This window comes from Salvia splendens, chromosome 3, assembly GCF_004379255.2.
Source record: "Salvia splendens isolate huo1 chromosome 3, SspV2, whole genome shotgun sequence".
NCBI lineage: Eukaryota > Viridiplantae > Streptophyta > Magnoliopsida > Lamiales > Lamiaceae > Salvia > Salvia splendens.
The window spans coordinates 15,653,738-15,660,189 of record NC_056034.1 but is presented as its reverse complement, the minus strand read 5'-3'; the positions used below and the strand labels follow the sequence as shown (position 1 = coordinate 15,660,189).

The 6,452-nt window shown below is 44.0% G+C and overlaps 1 pseudogene; it reads right to left on the bottom strand.

Annotated features, from left to right (window-relative positions):
- Positions 1-4,050: 4,050 nt before the first annotated feature.
- LOC121793511 lies at positions 4,051-5,215 on the bottom strand (annotated as a pseudogene).
- Positions 5,216-6,452: the final 1,237 nt, after the last annotated feature.

Sequence of the window (6,452 nt, the reverse complement as noted above, 5' to 3'; positions counted from 1 at the left end):
TAACCATTTCTTCTTCAAAAGCAAAGCGAGCTATGCAACAAGCACGGAAGCTGATTGAGGTGGGCTTGGTGCGACAATACAAGAGGCTGCACGACTACAAGGCTGAGATTTTAAGGAGCAACCCGGGAAGCACTGTTGTGTCATCAACCCACCGTCTAAGTGATGGCACTGACAAGTTCAAAGCCATCTACATTGTCTATGCATCTTGCAAGACATCGCTCAAACGTCATTGTCGTCGCTTGGTAGGACTAGACGGGTGTCATCTTAGAGGTCAAGGCAATGGAATCCTTCTGACAGCCATCGGGCTTGACCCGAATGATCAAAGTTTTCCTATCGCCCATGCTGTGGTACGCATTGAAAACACAAAGACATGGACATGGTTTCTCAGGCTTTTGGTGATGGATTTGGAAATTGCCGACTCAAGCAGATGGACGTTCATCTCGGATAAACAGAAGGTGACTTAAATTGAACTTGACAAGTATGACTTTATTCTCATGTAAATTACCAGTTTGATGAATATATCATCAGCAGCTCTCTTGTTTAAAAGTTTTTGCATGGACTCAAACTCTTTAGCATCAACCTTCCTGCTGTCAGTTTTAAGGGCCCTTGTTTAGAGAGAACTAAATCTCTATAACAAATCAATGGTGAGCTTTGAATGATTATGGTTTCTACGTATATATTGAACTGATGTGTTTTATTTTCTTTGATTTCGTTTCTTGGCATGGGCTGATCGCCGCTATGAGGTCCTGCGTAGAGCATGCCGAACACCAGATGTGTGTATGGCACATGCATAACAATTTCAAAAAACAGTTTCCTTCGACCAAATTGAAGGATAAAATCTGGGAGGCGGCTCGGGCGACCAACACTTACGAGATTGATAAAGCGATTCAGGAAATTAAGAACCAAAATCAGGGAGCTTACAAGTGGCTTATGGAGCATACAAGAAAGGAGAACTGGAGTCGAGCATTCTTTGGGTTCGATGCAAAGTGTGACATCCTTGTTAATAACATTTCTGAATGTTATAACAAGGTGTTATTGTTCGCTCGAGAGAAGCCATTGTATGCGATGCTAGAGTGCATCCGAATGTACCTCATGGACAGATTTATGACAAGGAGGGAGATGGGTGAGGGAATGGAGGATGCCTTTGGCCAGAAAATCCGTAAGAAGCTCGAGAAGACGAAGGCCAAGATAGGCGAATACATGGTCAGGGAGGCAGGGGAGTGGATCTACCAAGTCAACACAGCTCGAGATGAGCAGTTCGTGGTGGACCTGCGGAAACGAAGTTGCAGCTGTCGGTGATGGATGTTGACAGGATTACCTTGTCCACATGCGATTGCCGCAATAGAGATGACGACGGAGAACGTCGACAACTTTGTTTCGAGAATATACTCCAAGGAAACCTTCCAACAGGTGTACGCACCCATCATCTATCCGGTGCAAGGTCCGCAGCTATGGACGAGGACTGCCCAACCAGATATCGTACCACCCGAGCTGACCAAGCTGCCGGGATGCCTAAAGGGAGCGAGATAGAAGACCGTTCAAGAAGCCCAAGAAATTAACAAAAAGAAAGCTCGGGCAGCCCGAATTGTGCAAGTTAGAGAAGATGGTGAGGGATGCATGACTATGTCCCGGAAATGGTTAATGTCGGACTAAAAATGCCGACTTTGTGGTGTCGTCGGCCACACCAAAAGAAGATGTCTGACGCGTGAGCCAGTAGAAGGGCGCAGTGGCCCCAAACCTACCACAGGTATTCTTTTTGTATGAGTGTATTATCTGGATTATAATTCTAAGAAGCAGCCTAGGTCCCATCCCAACCTTGAATTAGATTTGACACCCTATATTTCATAGTCTAATTGTTGTTTATATAAGCAGGGAAGAAACGCAAGCGATCAGAAGAACAACAAAAATGCGCATTGTGTCGCCAACCCGGTCACAATAGGATATGTTGTCCAAGTGCCATAGCTGACATGTTTGCGGATTCGGCCTCTGCCTCAGTGGTGGGTGACAACCTAGCCAGTGCATCGACTTAGAAGAAGAAATGAGATGTTTTGTTGTGTTCCTGTTTATTCAAACAAATTTCTTACTGCCTCGATACAATTGTGTTATAACTTGACTCTTTTTTGTTCATATTTTGGTTGGTTTGGGAGAGGGCAGTGCCCATTGTGGCTGAATAGAATATTGACAGGTTATTGGTAATGTATTTTTGTCCAGGCAGTGTGCCCATTTTGGCTGGGGCACTGCTCAATTATGTAAACTTTGGTGATCATGGTATTTTACATCACTCGATGTTGTATTTGCTCATCGTTATATTTTACATCAGTCGCTAATTGCGTTTGTAAATGCTGAAAGCTTATTTGGCCATATCAATTATGTATTAGCTATGAATATGGTGGTTGTAGGCATTTAACACTTCCCATGTATGACAACAACAAGCTTTCGAAGTCTTTTCTTTTCTTCCATCAGACGAATTCTTTCCTCCTTGGTTGTTCCATTTTTTTTCACTGTGTCATTTCTTTTCTTTTTCTCTTTCAAGAAGCATGTATTGTTATCCCGTTGAATCAAAATCTGATCTGTATCGTCTAGTTTACTAGCTATGTCATCACGACTGACATGAGCCTACATTAGATCTTTATTAAAGCCACTCAAAAGGATAAACACATCTCCAACATGAGTATTGGAGTAAAACCATTTTTTTTCAAAAAGGCATATTAAGCTTCACTATCACTAACACAATTATAGACCTGAGGCAGAGGCAGGACACAATATTAATAATTCACAATTCACAAATGATCCTCAGTTGCTTCAGTATGCTACTAATTTACATATCCGTAGATGGCCATAGAAAATCAGAGAAACAACAGCAGTAGATATAGCAAATTGCAAAAGGAAGTTGTAGTTGTATTAATAAGAGGGTGATGGAAAAACTGAAGAAACCGTCCGACATCGTAAGCACCCCGTCGAATAAAGTGTTCGAAACCAAAGCAAAATGCACAACACATACAGAAAAAGGAAGAGGCAAACAAAAGATCCATTATCAACTCTAACTGGAGAATGATCAATTATCATTACAACACAATGTCCATAATCAGTGCAACACAATTTTAGTTTATCACTTCGACATTACAATAACACATTTCTAGCAACAAATACTACACTCGATACGACACTCCTATTGTTCATCATCTGAAATTCACTACTTGTACTTCAACATACAAACAAACATTACAAACATTACAATAACAAAGAACCATAATCCATACATCACAATAGTAGCTAATTTATGTATGGTCCGATTATTCTCATCGATCGATGCCAAAATCAACCCTAAAGTTTCCCCATCCGTCTCGGTCTACATCAGTGATGAATCCACGCCGTCTTCTTCTTCTTCCTCCTCTTTAATTGGCTCGATTGGTTCGCACCATTTGAAAAAAGTGCACTCTTTTCTCTGACAAACAAAGTAGAGCTTCCCCCTTGTAGGTTTGCTATGGCTTTTGACTATTCGGAGTGAAGCAAATTTCTTGCAATTGCAAGACTCGTACCTGAATCGAAGGTCACGTCGGCCACCACTCTCGCCGGACCTGGTCGCGGAACCTCTGCTGCAAGACGACCGCTCCAGCATGATGAAGTTGGGCGACTAGGGTTTTTTGTTTTTCTCAGCGAGGAAGAAGAAGTCGCGTCGCTGCTAAATGAATCTCAGATTCATTTTTTCTATTTATCGTAAATAATCTATGTTATTATTTACCAAAAAATAAAATTTAATTATTAAATAATTAAAAATTGGTTAAGTTGGTCAAAATTGTATTTTAAATCGTTGACCGTTAAATATTAACGAAATTGTTAACGGAGGACTAATTGTGATCCACTTTGAAATGTACACGACCAAAAAATTCAAAAGATAAAGTTTAAGACCAAAATCGTATAATGGGCATATGTTCAGGACCAATTTTGACCTTTACTCTAAATAAAACTACTACAATAAACACAATTATAGACCAATGTCAAATGGGAAAAAGAAAAACCAAGATATTCAGCAGCTTTATACTTTGAATTTTAGTGGCTAGTCTTGAATGGGATGGCTCTGATGATCACCTGGTGGTAAAGGGCAGCGAGTGCAGCTCCGATGAATGGTCCGACCCAGAAGACCCACTGCAACAGGGCACGATACATATACAAGTTAGTAATTGCCGGCGATGCTAAATTAAATTAAAGATGAACTTACATGGTCATCCCAAGCATGGTCCCTGTTATATATAATGGCTGCGAGCTGGGTTGATACCGGTTCCGGTGATGGGGATGGTTGCCAAGTGAACCAAGAACACGGCGAATCCGATGGGGAGGGGAGCCAAAATCTGTATATCCACACATAAGATTAGATTCATTCCTAAAGAAATTGGATGTTTTCCTAGCATACATAACTGAATAAGTAGTACTCCATATAAGAGCAACGAAAATTAAAGTGTGTATAGATAGATACTGACAGGAACATGAGAATCTCTGGCATTTCTCTTGGCATCGGTGGCAGAGAAGACGGTGTAGACGAGGACGAAGGTGCCGATGATCTCAGCCATGGGCGACAACGTTAGCACCACCGCCCTGGATCTGGTAGATGGAGGCTGGAAACCCTTGACAACACCAGCACCGCAGATGGCACCCAGGGTTTGCATCACTATGTAGAAAACTGCTCTCGTCAGAGACAGTTTCCTCTCCAAGATTAGGCTGAATGTCACGGCTGGGTTGATGTGTCCACCTGAAATCGAAATTTAAATTAAATGGAATATGTAATTAGATATACTACCATTTCGCAATATCATAAATTAAACATAAATTGAAGTAATTGCATGTGAATTTAGCAAGGTAGTCGTAATTAGGTATGAAAAGGGGTACCGGAGATTCCGGCGGTGCAGTAAACAAGGGCGAAAATCATTCCACCGAAGGCCCAAGCAATTCCTTGAAACCCAACGGTGGTGCACCTGGAAGTGGACTTGGCATAATCAATGACAATCAAAACGGTGATGTAGAGGAACAAGAAGGTGGCAATGAATTCAGCAATGCCGACTCTCCGGAAGGACTAGGAAGTGAGCTCGCCGGGCTCGAAAAGCGGTGCCGGTGGCGGCTCCTTGTAGTCCTTGGTCTGAGCGGAGGTGCCTATTGGCTGCCTCTCGTTGAACTGGTTCGCTCCCAGCTTCACATCCTCCTCGACCTCTTTCTCTTCCATCTTCTCTCTCTAGACTCTAGGTTGTGTTTGATGAGATACTGCAGAGGTCCGGTGAAGTGAGATTGATTAAGATAAGGTCATCCGCAACGCTGTCTTTTATCCGTCTCTTAACCGTCTCATCTCTTCACTATTCATGGGCCTCACTGTACTTTTTATCCCATCTCTTAACTAAGAGACAACACCTGCAACCTTAAAATTAAAAAAAAATACATAATTAATATCCTAAAAAATATATAAATTACATAATTTAAAATAAAATTTTATAGAAATTAAAAAAACTACTCCGCCGGCGAATCATCCCCAAAGGCGGTGGCGGTGCACTCAAGCTACCTGGAGGCGGAATACCAATTTGTCTTGCCATATACTCAATTCCGGTAAGATGGGCTTGATATTGTGGAGGCGTCATGCGGGAAGTGTCCGCCATCGTGGCGGTCAAGTACATGGACAATAGGGTGTTCGAGCCCGAGACCGAGCCCGCCTGGCTTGTTTCGCCTCGGCCCCTCCTCCCTCTAGCCGCCTTCGCCGCCTTGGTCCCTTGCGACCGACGGTGCCCACGGGAGGAGCCCCCTGCATCAGTGGTCATGCCCTCAACCTCTTGTGAGGCGATGCCTGGCCCGCCCTCACTAGACGAGTATTGGCCACCCGCCGTGTGCTTCGTGCGCTTTGAGCTCGAGCCCTGGCTGGACTGGACACCGCCGGCCCACCTTTCAACGTCTTTGACTGCCTCCCAAACATCGACATGTTTGAATTCTTTGCCGTTGTCGTCAAAGAAGACTCGCAAAGCCGCTCTCATAATGTCGGCTCCACTGGCTCCGCTTTGGTATTGAGCTGCTTCATTCTTGTAGATGCCGCAAAATTTTTTGACATCTCTGTCGACGCGGTCAAAATTACTGCGGAGCATCTTTAGGGTGCGGCGGCGGGACCGAGCCGGCTTGTTCTCGTTGTAGGCGGCGGTGACCTTTTCCCAAAAACACTTGCGGGTTTGTTGATTCCCGACGATGGGATCGTACGAGATGCTGACCCAAGCGTTGAACAGAGTCATCGTGTCCGCCCAGTTGTATGGATGACGACCTATATCCTCCTCCTCCTCGGCCGCCTCCTCCTCTTACTCCACGGCGTCAAATGCGTGACCCATGGAGCTTCCACCGCCGCGTCCTCCTTCCGGATTGGGTTCATTCGGAAAATCCTCCCTAATTTGGGATTATCCCTGCGATTGCCCATACCTCGGGGCGGAGGG